Genomic DNA, 13,230 nt, shown 5'->3' with positions numbered 1-13,230 from the left:
CTGCTTCCTCAAATGAATTACCCCTGACACAAGCGTTCAACTACGTAGCTATGCCTTCAGTACGAATCGACGTATCTGGTGTCGCTAAGCTTATCTACTGGTTAAACAACTCGTCCTCTCCCGGCTTCGACGGTATTACCACAAAATTTTTGAAAAACACCAGTACCTACTGCTCTATTATATTAACAAAAATATTCCAACAATCCTTGGACACGGGTACGCTCCCTGAAAAATGGAAAATAGGAAAGGTGATTCCAATCTTCAAATCAGGCAATAAAAACTTTCCTTGTAATTATCGCCCTATTTCTCTCACCAGTAACTGTTGTAAAATACTAGAACACGTAATCTACACTAACTTGGTTAACTTTCTGGAATCAAACTCATTTTTTAGCGCGACTCAACACGGCTTTCGCAAAACATATTCATGTGAAACGCAACTTATGTGCTTTACTCACGCGTTGCCCCAAATCTTAGATCGATCATCTCATGCCGTTTGCTTATTCTTAGATTTTTCAAAAGCATTTGACAAGGTCTCACATAGATTACTGCTTCATAAACTAAATCAGCTAAATTTAGACACTGGTTTGTTAAAATGGATTGAATTTTTTCTTACACATCGTTCACAGTTTGTTGTCGCGAATCAGTGCTGCTCGGCTTTTAGTCACGTTTCTTCAGGCGTTCCGCAGGGATCGCTTCTTGGACCACTTTTGTTTCTTATCTATATCAATGACTTGGCGCCTCTCTTAAAATCTAATGTTCTTTTATTTGCTGACGACTGTGTTATCTTTCGTGAAATAAGAACTGTTAATGACATTACCCACTTACAGTCCGATCTAGATGCGGTTGCTACTTGGTCCAAAACGTGGCTCATGGAACTTAACACTAGCAAATGTAAAACAATGCACATTTCCCGCACTAAGACCTCCATATCTTCTTTTTACTTTAACAATGTTCAAATAGAATCAGTCATCTCGTACAAATACCTTGGCATTCACATTACCACTAATTTAACCTGGAACACTCATATTGAACATATAGTTAGCAACGCAAACCGCATGTTAGGTTACCTACGTCGTAACTTTCTTAGAGCGCCATCGTCACTTAAACTATTGCTGTATAAAACACTAATACGTTCCAAGCTGGAATACGCATGCTCGATATGGGATCCAAGTCAGGACAAGCTTGTAACGGCACTAGAACTTGTTCAAAATAACTCCGTTACACTCTAAAAATTTTAACACCCTTAAGGGTGTAAATGACTTGTCCCATGGGTGACACCCTTTTTGGGTGTATTGCTACACCCCAAGCAAAGCGGTGCAAATTAACACCCCACAAAAGAAGGGGTGTTAATATGACGTCACCTTGCCTATGGGTGTAAAACAAACAACACCCTTTCTATATGGGGTGTAACACAGACACCACCCTTTCAATATGGGTGTAGCATGGACAATACCCTTCCAAAAGGGTGTTATCCCTGCAAGTATTTTAGCGTTCACTACAGCCATGTAGTTAATGGGCAGACTAGCTGTTGTGAATGCTGCCTAGCCTTAGCTATGGTACTACCTTGTTCAGTATGAGCCAGAATCTGTGAGGCGTCGTCATATTGCGCTTCTGGTCCGTCATGTGGTAGCATAACGTGCGACCCTTTCAGGCAAGAAATTTCAGTTTCATGATCACAGCAATGCCCACACCCTATGCTTTTCGTAATCTTCCTGTGCAGTAATAGTACACTGCCAGCAGGATGCAGAGCGCAATAACAACGCGCGCTGCCCTAAGGACACAGGATCTCCCGCACCTTGGTGCACCAGTACTTATCACTCCGTGGAAACAGCACACAGCCAAAAGCATGGTTAAGCATGGTTAGAAAAATTAAATACCTCCACTTTTCTTGGTGAAAAATTTTTGCAACACCAGCTCGACCAGGAGGGAAAGACACCACAGATCGTTGTTGTAGCTCATATTGAATGCAATAGGGCGCACGGAATGCATGGACTGGCATACGTTTGCCTGTCAAGCAGTTTTTTGCCGTTTTAAGCACATATTTTATACCTCTATTCATCAAAGTTGTCATTTATCTCCACGGGATGCTTCTACTAGTACTTTCACATATGTGACTTAAAGGTAGCACTGAAAGCCAAAGAACAAAGTGCAACAAAGCGCTTCCACTTAGAATAATGTTCAGCATTTACGAACAAAACAGCATGTGTAGCTGTGCATGCTGTTCAATATATAAGCATGCACTATTTCCTGAAATATATGTATGCTCCACTTACTGCCAGTGACCTGCTTATACCCAATAATTTAGTTTATTTTTCACCATGTGCTTGTATTGAATATCCCACAGGCATTGTAAGTTAAGCTACCAGAATAACAATCAGCTGGTCTAAGGTTACCTAATTGAACAAAATCATTGTAAAATCTGTGACGAAATGTCAGAAGAAAAGTATTTATTATTTCATTAAAGGGAAATGGTAACATAATAATGTTTGCACAATTTAAAATTAAAAAGGACGAGAAGGAGTAAAACCATACCAATACAAAGACATAAGCACCGAATAATGGCACAGGCTTGCTCAATTAAATTTTAAGCAGAACAGCTTTTTTTAAATAACCCCACTACGAACTATCACGTTTTCCTTCGAAAAGCACTGTATCTTATTATAAAGTACAAAAATAACCGGTCACATAAGTAAGAACAAGTCTGAGTGTGTCTATGTTAACACAAGGATAGAAAGTTGGGCGAGTTGGTACAGTAACATGATCTTGGATTGTAGCGCGAAGTGACACGGACACAGACTAGAAGCAGACAGGATGAGCTCTAACTCTCAACTAAATTTTTGTTGAAACGAAGAACATATATATGTATATATATATTTATATAGGTGACTGCAAAAAACCGCAGCATAAGAACATGACAAGGTATGAAGACATCAGTTAAACATATCAGGAAGTAAGGAAGTAAAAAAAGGAAACATCAAAAAGACTACTTCAGTTTAACACACGTGTTGTGAAGATACTGAAATTCGCATCCTAACAGAGACAAAGATGCATGGCTAACGCAAGTCTCTCCTAACCTTTTAATGTGGAATGCCTCTCTATCTATTTGTTGTGAAAAACTTTGTTTCATATTGTGTGGACATGATTAGTAATGGCAAACTTAAGAGCTGAATAAGCTAGTCATGTCGACACGATATGAAACAGTTTTTCACAACAAATAGATAGGCTCGAGAAGGCTAGTTATCCTGTGCATTTATCACTAACCTGCGAAAAGCTTTTAAAATGGGTAAAAGGCCAGACTAAGAAACAAGAAAAACAGAAAAAAAAAGTTTGCTGTGGTGCCCTATGTACATAGATTATCCCATGGTTTATGGAACGTGGCCAATAGATATGACTTGAATGAAGTTTTCTTGGCCCCGCAAGTTGTCTATCATGTGCCTATGATAAATAGGAAACTTGAACAGGGTGGCTAAACAGAAAAGATGATTGCGGAGTTAGACATGTGTCCCTTTTTGTGCCTTGTAACACTGGTATACTTTATCAGATTCCTCTCAAGTGCGCGAAGACTTACATTGTACAGAGCGGCAGGTGCATTAATATTAGACTAAAAGAACACATTCACTTTACAATCCTAATGCTTCACATCTAGCGTCACATTGTTTCAATTGCGGTTGTAAACCTTTGTTTGAAGACACAAAAATTCTTTCGAGACACAAATGTCAAACCACACGGGAAATAATCGAGGCATTCCACATTAAAAGATTAGGAGAGACTTGCGTTAGCCATGCATCTTTGTCTGTTAGAATGCGAATTTCAGTATCTTCACAACACGTGTGTTAATCTGAAGTAGTGTCTTTTTGTTGTTTCCTTTTTTGGCTTCCCTACTTCCTGATATGTTTAACTGATGTCTTCATACCTTGTCATGTTGTTATGCTGCGTTTTTTTGCAATCACCTATATATATATATATATAGTTAGCTGAAAGTTAGCGCTCGTCCTGTCTGCTTGCAGTCTCTGTCTGTGTCACTTCGCGCAACAATCCAAGAGTATATGTGAACAAAACATGGCTAGTAATAACTAGTGAGCACTGCACAAAAGTTGAACATGAAAACTAGTAATAGTAAAGACATATACTTGCATAGACAATATATAATAGTATAGACAATATTTTGCAGCTGAACTGCAAAATATTGCAAATATCACAAAGACAACATAAAAACTGGGCAGGACAGAGCACTGACTATTAGCTATAGTTGAAATATGCACACCAAATCTAGACATAAAAAGTCAAAACTAAACTGCCGAAAATGGTCATCTCTCCAAGAGACCACTGAGGAACAAAAGGTATACTTTTCATAAATCCATCTCATAGATTACTGATCTAATTAAACTTGACACATGACCCCTTGTGTGTAACAAATGCCCTGTTCTCGTTACATATGCATGATTACCAGCCTTGGTGAAAGAATGACTTGCACTAATGTTTCGAACACCGGTAAAAATGCTGCTTGTTCTCAACTTTCTGTTATGACAGCACACTTGTGGGCAGTTGTGAACCCTAGTTGCCTATAGGGCTCAAACACCATGTTTTGGCTGCACATGTACTGTCTGCCGAACACCTGGTTCAAGATAGCTTGCATCTTGGAATGTGCAGCCACACTGGTGGCACAGCATTCTTTTTTCAACTTGCCAGTTGATAAAGCCTCAGCAGCTGCAATCACCTGCCATTGCTCGTAAAGGTGCCATAAAGTCAGGCTGCAAACACAGATACCACGTAGCAAAACTTTCAGAGTGCATTGTGTGAGTCGAGGTGTGTAATTTGTGCTTTAGTTTGGCAACGCTGCCACATTTACAACTATTCATTGCAGCTCCTAAATTTCAACATCAACACAATAAATTAGTACAGTTCCTTCAGTATGGTGGCAGATGCTCAGCTGCAGGCTTTCTAGAACCATGCATTATCTTCAGACAGTGCCAGTACAGCCCGTAGCACATCTTTCAAGCACTCCAGACAAGTACACTGATTACACTATACACAGAGCATCTGGTGTCGATTTACCTATAGAGGCAAGGCAGCCCCTAGAACACGTTTTGTGACAGGTATGCTGGGCACTTTGTCCCCTGAAATGCAAGTGCCATTTGGTACTTCAGTGCCTGTAGTGTCCTTTACATCTAAATGAATATTGAATACATAGTAGTAACATGAATTCGACAAACAAAAGCCATCAGCCATCAACTGTGTGGCAAATCTGGGTGCAAGCTATTCTCTTATCAAGTATACCTGTAGGCATTGCGACCAATGTGCTCCCAAGATGTATGAGGCATTAGTCATTGCAGAGTTGTAAGGACATGACAATCCTAGGATGATTATGTTCTTGAGGCTTTTTTCCCCACTTTCCATCTTTTGAAACGTGTATACTGTAGTCATGAAAAAAAAAAAACGCTACAACTGGCGGGTGATAAGTTTTGCGTCTTATTTCCTAGCAGCTCATTGAAACGAGCCACGATGACAAATCCAAATGCTGTTACCTGATCAGACATTGAAATTTCTTAAACACTAACAAAACCAGATAGACATTAGAGTGAGCATCACTTAAATACATTACACTGGTTTAAAGTTATTGCACCACTTTGTGCCAGGTAAAAATGTTAGAAACATCAAAAATGGTAAGATTCTACGGCCAACCGTGAAAACTAAATAAAAAATCATTAAGCTTTCTTAAACGGGTACAGGAGCTTTACAACTGGCCGTCTTGGTGATGGACACGCAGATAGATGAGCAGCCATTCCACTGAGACGAGAATGTTGAGGGCTTCGCATGACAGTCTGCGAGACACTGCAGAGTAGTTCTTGGTCCACGTGAAGGAGGTTGCTTGCATACACGTCTGGGCCACCATACTGAATGCATGGTGTTACCGGAACCTTTTCCCCCTGCATTGTGGTAAAAAAGCATGGTTAAGTTTATATAATATTTAATATGCAAAAAAAGAGGTGAGGCATGCAGACAGGACCCGAGAGTAGAGAAGTTAACACGAACACGAAAGACATGAAAATTTTCATTAAATTGTTTTAATAGATAAAATGTTTATGCTATGTGTCATTCATTATGAGGATTCATAACCGCAACATATTTCACATATGAGCAGGTAGAATTATCAGCTTGGTCAGTTTGCACAAGCTCGTTTGAGGCAAGAAATCGAGTTTCACAAACAAAACCTCAACATTCTTGACTGAAAAAGGAACACCTCAGATGGCATGCAGTCCTGTGAGTGGGAATTGCACAGTTCAAAAAAAACAAATTAAAACTCACACACCGATCCTGAATAAGGAATAAGCACCTGCTACTGCAAAAAGCTAATTAATTGATAGGTTTTAGTAGCACAAGGGCATCTTTGCCCAAAGAGCGCGAAGTCTATACTGCAAAAGATACACTTAGCGCATCTTTACAAAGCAAATATATAAAGATGACTAATGCCTCTCTGCGCTACGGTTGCTTTGCTCTAGCGTGAAGTCATTTTAATGCATGCACACGCATACACACGCTACACCCAAGTTTAACAGCTGCAGAATTAAAATTGGGCAGCAACGAAGTCGCAACCTTTAACCCTTGATCCCAAGCTGTACTAGTGACTGGAGGAAGTACCAATATCGCCAATGACGAGTCACACTCTTTCTGCCCGATGTTATGCTGCTGTTATTGTCAAAGATGAGTTACATTCGGCATTGAGGGAAAGCTGCCCTCAAGAGCAGCTCTTATTTTTGTGTTATTTCTAACCAGAGACCAATGAAGTAATATATTTTTAGAATGAGAATGACACCCAAAAATTGAGTACGTAAAAAATTTGGAAAATTTGGTACATTTTTCCGGAATTAACTTGGGGGTTAATGGTTAAAGCGGCAATCCAGAAACTAGAACAAGTTTTTACATGTTTGCTACCAGTGAATGCTAGAAAATATGTTGGCATTCTGTAGTTCCGTCCAACAATGCAAAAGGGATTCTTAATAACTGAGGAAATAAACGGAAAAGTATCATGAAGTATATTTCGCGAATGTAATGCAGAATCACTCAACTTATGTTACTATATAATCTCCACTTGATTAACCTGCACGTTCTGAACTAGTTCAGGAGGTGCTGCATTTCACTACTCATTACACCAGTTCAACGTGGCAGCAACTGCACGTTGTGATTTGTTTTACTTAGTGCAGGCTTTGTACAGGGCGAGTTCACAGCATTCCCCACACTTGGCCGAAAGGTAGTGCATGTTTACGCAACGGGTGTGGTGCCACTTCTGCACGAGCGAGGTGCAGAAATCAGTTTCATACAATAATTACTAGAGGGAACTCTGACGTTAGTGTCTACAGAAGATCAAACAAGAACGGCTTCACCAGCATGGAAATTATGGGAAGTACATGGATTTGCCTAAACTTCATCTGTTTGGATTCAAACGGCTTTGTGACTTTGTCAAATACTGTGTAATAAATAAACATTAAAATCGTCCGATGACAGGGTTCAAACACAGGGACTCTAGAACAGAAGTCTGATATTGAGACCATTAAGCCACGGAGGCATGTAACGACAAGCGAGTGCAACGCCCTGATGAATTTATCGCGAGCATACCAGTGCCTTGAGACGCTTGGCGCCTTTCAATTTGGCCACCTGGACAAGCTCAATCGTTGCAATTAATAGCAATTGTGCGTGTTGGCGCCGTCTTCTGCACTTCGAAGAGTATAGACTGCGCTGAAATCGACAATAAGATTTATATAGCGTATAATATACGAAGCCACAAGAACGTTTGAATTCACAAGCTCGAATATCAGACAAATCCATGTGCTTCCCACCATTCCCATGGTGGTACGACTGCAGCGCCAGAGTTCCCTCTAGTAATTACTGTAAGAAACTCTTATGGCAGAAATAACCGAAGTGCCTGGCATTTTGTTTTGGAGTAATAAACTAAGTTTTTCTGTCCTATAAATCTTACTGGTCATTAATTCCAAGTTTTAGTGCAGCCACATGTCTAGTAGGCATTTGTGGTATTTTGCATAAACATTGCAAAGCCAACTGTGATGAATGTTCACTCTGGTAAATTGTTTATGATCGAGTAGCATAGACTACTGAAGCAATCTCTGGAAGGCAAGTGAATTTCTAATTTTCTTATTAGCAGCCTTTAAACAGCATTCGAGCATATGACACATGCACCTCATATATGCAGATAATATTTCCTTGACTCAGCAAGAAGCGATGCTTCATGTTCCACGAGGCTACTTCAATCAAAGCAGTATTGGTGCTCTATAAAAACAATGCCAATGCAGATGATTCAAATATTCTTCAGGGGCAACAGTTATGCCTGAAATCATGCTAGATTAGCTTCTTTAAACACATGATCAGACCGTGTTAGAAGTGCTTCTTAAAATCCTCCTATTTATTAGGCTAGTCATATATCTGTACACAAAGGCTACTAATTAGGTCCCATGCTGAGGATGGTTTATTTTGGACACACGAGGCAATGTACATGAAAGATGCATATGAGCTTACACGTGGAGAAATATTGTTTATGTAGCAGCTAAACTACGAACAGGCCTAGAACACACTGATACGAGGTGTCGAGCATGTAAATCTTATCATGCCCTTAAGTCAAAGAAACATGGCTGTTTCTCATGATTCGCTACACATGGCTGGCTCACACAACTTAGCCACTTCTATATATGCCTTGTAATTACCAGGTGGTCTGTGTGACACGTGCAAGCTTTAAATATGTACAAGTGCCACGTAGCTGGACAGCACCACTGTAATGACGTTTGCCATCGTTTTGAGGAAGTGAAACCAATTCTTGCATTTTTCCTAATTAGGTAATTAGTTATTAACGATTATTTAACTGCTCTCAAATATTATATTCAAAGCAAAAGTGCCGGTGTGAAAATTGTAGAGCATCCTGAAAAATTCCCAATCCAGCTTTCTACTGCTCAATAGGTGCAACAATTTTTTTTTTCAAGCTTGAAAGAAGCCAGTGAATACATGCAAGAAGTGCTGTGCAACTAGCCACTCGTGCGCCTGAACACCATTTGGCTCCTCCTTTCATGCTTGAAAAAAACTTTTCAAAAAGAATATTTTAGAAATTGATTAATTATAATTGACTATGTTTTAGGCAAAATGCATGAAATAGTGTGACTGCCACCTCCATTTTCGGCGACATGAATTGACTCCATTTTCATTTCCAAATCCAGCTATACATGGTGCGTGTTTTGAGCTGGTTCTGTAATTTAGGCTGGTTTTGACTAATTGAAGCTTCGCGCCTTAATAATGGAGTCAGCCTAAAAAGAAATTGGTACATAAACGGTCGCTGTCAGTACTCCATACTCCTTTAACTTAGTTCAAAGTGCTTGTGAGCCAAGAAGTTGGTAGCTCTAAGCAGTATTTCTCATTTTGACCTGGTGTTATAGCCCACTTACTATGATGCCATGCTGCTCAGTCATGCTGGTCCCAGCTTCAATCTAGGCAATGGCAGCTGCCCTCCAATGGGGGTAAAATGCAATAACGCTTATGCACTTAGATTCAGGTGTACATTAAAGAAGGCCAGGTTCCCAAAACTTCAGGTTGTGACTTTGGAATGTAAAAGCCCATAATTTAATTTTAAAATCTAAAGTTGCTTTATTAGGAGCAGGGGCATCATTTTGAGCTTTTACTGCACTGCCATGGCACCAAGAAGCTCCGAGTAAATAAAAACAATTTCTTAGACAATGTACATATCTTGCAAACATTTACAAACACATCTCTGCATGCACCTCTGTTGCTGTTATATTTAGATCCGTATGCCAAGGCGGGCTATGATGTTACAACATGTTTCAAACTTGTTTTTTTTTACCGCTTTAAAGTTGTTGGTTATTTTGCATCTCATTGTGTGTCGAACGCACATTTCAATGCACTAATTTCTTCAGAAAGTGCACTCCTCTTTATTCATTTGTGCATGCAAAAAGGGTTCAGAAGAACTGCTTTCTGAAGATCTGTATAACAAGCAAAAAACAATTCTATGTAGGCTGCACAAAGAGAAAGGATTGGTTTGTAAATAAGTTATTTAGTTCTTAAAAAAAGAGGCAGCTGTCAGTATTCTGTTCCAAAGTAAAAATTGCCCCTACCTGGCTCTGTTTCATTTTCCGATGTTGATGGTCCATTCGGGGGCACTAAACTGATAGGCTGCACTTTGGCCATGTCGGGTGTGCTGTCACCAGGCCCAAGGTCGATCGACATCCTCACCAAAAGTCGAGTCCAAACGCTATAAAAAAAAAAAACATCTCATCATTTTGCTATCAGTTTTGTCATCTTGCGTGTTTCACACACGGCCGTCAGTGAAATATTTCGTCACTTGGATACTGCAAAAAATTCAAGCATTTTCTGGCAGCCAAGCTGAATACACAGTAAATGGAGAACATTAAAGAGCAAATGCAGTTGTCACATTAGATTGATCAAGTACAGCAGAAATGGAAATAAATCAGTGATACTGTGTCTGTTGGCTTTGAATGCAAGAAACGTAAAAACAGGAACTTGCAGCCACGCTAGTTTGAATTTCCCGCGTTTGCTACACCTCGCAACAAGTTTGGCATCGTCCGGTACTCGGGGATAGTAATCGCTTAAAATCAAGATGAACGAGCGTCGGCATAAATTAACAGGATACTTAACTGGGCAATATTGGCGCATAAAACAACTCACGTAGCGAAGCTACTGTCAATTACCCGATGACGCATCTGCGGGCGGTGCGGTTTGGGCGAACAATTCAAAAAGGAATGAGAGTTTCACTTGTTTCACGCCTACTAAGCTAAGACAGAATTTGAGTTTCTTCCTAAACTATACTGGATATTTACGCTCCGAATAAAACGCTGGAAATTTTGTTACGTCACATTGTTTACGTATGAAAGTGAGGAAATAAGCTTTTATTGTATTCTGCCCAGACGGCATGCAGCAGCTACCACTCTCATGCAACAAAAGCATGAAAGTGGTACTCGCGGCCCGGAAAACAAACATATACAGCGCCAACGTTACGCCCTTTGGAGTTGGAACTAAGCACGATCAAGCCAGTTAGTTTTCTAGCTTTCGTAACGCCATGGAACACGACCAAACATCGAGCGAAACAACTGTCTGCTCTGGAAAATTATTACCGCTTCCATTTATATACCTATCGCTGCCACAAGCAAAAGTCAATGGGCTAGCTGTCCACAAGCGGCAGATTAGACTGGCAGCAACATATTACGATAACGTAAAACAATTTCCACGCTGACTTAGCAGCCGCGGTATGCGCTAAGTGCCACAGTTCTCGTTTGCCGCTCGAAATTCACACCATGATGACGGTCACTGCATCTTTCACATGAAATATTGCACGCTTCGCTCCGGAGCTCAATAGGAGGGCGAAACGCATTTGCACGTACCTGAAATCCGCATGCCGGAAACCCGTCGACGCTTCCGAGAACGGGGCACACAGCCATACACTCGTACGGCGGCTTGACTTGGACGTGAGGCACTTCTATCAAATATTTCACATGCGACATGTTTCACACCGATTGCGCAAACACGAGAAAATGCCGCAGGTCGCAATGCGACGCCGTGCACCCGTGCATCTACCGATGAGCTGCGTGCACGGACTTGCAGAAAAACAGAACTATGACAAAACGGCCGGCGCGAAAGGATGGCGGCTCTCGTTGCGGAGACGAAGCGCACGAAGCAATGTTGCCAACTGTTGGTTCCGCGTTATGCCGGCGGTGGTGGCTTTAGTGGCGTGTGTTACGGCTGTCTATTTTTTTATTTCTTTTCCCCAAACAGTATAGCTAAGATCAGTACGTTGTTTGAATTTTTAACTGTGTCGTTTGGCATTATCTTTTTGTCTTTTTATGCTATTAAGCGGCCAATTATGGCCTCCCAGGTTCGTGCGCGCCAGCTTCGCACGCGAATCTCGGAGGCCATAAGACAACTCGTTAGGAAATGTCGCTCTTGTCGTTGTTAACGTTTCATCATCGTTTCTTCAACTGAGATAGAGAGGTAGTGTCCCTTTTCCCGGGGTTGGGAGGGGGCGATCAAGACGGCATCGCTCAGCGGGGGGCGGGGGAGTAGGTTGGTGTTGGTTGTTATCGCGAAATTCGCGAACCCTGCGATTTTTTTTTATAACGTAAGCATTCTATACTTACCCAACAAGAAAAACCATCCGTCCGTCATTCCGTACCGCACGATATCTTTCAAAATAAAACCTGCAGCAGCGAGTGAATTCACCTTCGTGCTAGCTCTCGCTTCAACGCGACCGAAGCGGCGAGAACACTGCGCTCACGAAGCTTTCAGCTCATGCCGCACTATGCGCTTTTCGCAGATCACTTTCAAGATAGGTGTACGCGCGTCTGTTTTCAAAGCGAAGTAAACGGTGAGAACACAGCGCGCGAAGTTTTCAGCAGTGGGCACACTCTGTCCACAATGCTGTTCGCTTTCAAGATACGGTTCGCGCGGCCGGGCCACAAGCAGCCGCCGCCGGAGAACGGTTGATAATGGTTCGACGCGGATGAGAAGGGCTAAAGAGCGATAACGGCTCAAAACGAACGGAACTTCACCAGCGCACCTGGCCCCGCCACCTGCAGTACTTTGCTTGCGCCATTCACTTGGCGCCGCCGACCTCAGCAGTTCGTGTCGCCGCAGCGCTGTCGCTTATACTCGTCGGATCAAGTCTCAGAACATTAATAACGACATGGACTGCGTGTAGATGAGGAAGAGTCACAATGCTTACACATACTTAGACAAATCCGAGAGGAGTTCCTGTGTGATTTTTTTTTACCGGAAATGTGCAGTCAGCGGTGACGCAGAGTTGACAATGCATGTAAGAGGGGTGCCAAGCTTATTTTTTTTTGTGAGAGCCTTGCCCAGCTCCCAAAGATCTGCTCAAGCTAAGCCTTGCTGATGGCTGCATATTTTTTTTTATTGTCGCATGCCCTCGAACTGCCACGAATCCTACAGTGTAATGACATTAGAGCAGTATTCACGTCCAAAGGTAAATGCATCCGGTAATTTGGCTGCCTAAGGTTTGCGGCCTGGCGGCAGCTGCCCTCCCCTCCCCCGTTTCCGTTGACAAGTTAGGGGGAGGGGTCTAGAGCAATCTTACACCCCCCTCCCCACAGTGGCGTAGCCAGAAAATTTTTGCGTGTGAAGGGGGGGGGGTCCCAATTGACCGTGGAGGAGGAAGGAGCGGGGCCATTGCCATAGTAGCAAAAA

General features: G+C 41.8%; 1 long non-coding RNA gene across 1 annotated transcript; it reads right to left on the bottom strand.

The window, feature by feature from the left end:
• Positions 1–2,432: 2,432 nt before the first annotated feature.
• On the bottom strand, positions 2,433–11,897 carry LOC129387152 (uncharacterized). Its single transcript, XR_008614440.2, has 3 exons — positions 11,412–11,897; positions 10,128–10,264; positions 2,433–5,927 (listed from the first exon to the last, which is right to left on the bottom strand). It is a non-coding gene; the product is annotated as an uncharacterized lncRNA (long non-coding RNA).
• Between the last annotated feature and the right edge of the window lie 1,333 nt (positions 11,898–13,230).

Source organism: Dermacentor andersoni, chromosome 2 (genome assembly GCF_023375885.2).
Source record: "Dermacentor andersoni chromosome 2, qqDerAnde1_hic_scaffold, whole genome shotgun sequence".
Classification (NCBI taxonomy): domain Eukaryota; kingdom Metazoa; phylum Arthropoda; class Arachnida; order Ixodida; family Ixodidae; genus Dermacentor; species Dermacentor andersoni.
Note: the sequence above shows the minus strand (reverse complement) of the source record. Positions and strands in the feature narration are given on the sequence as shown.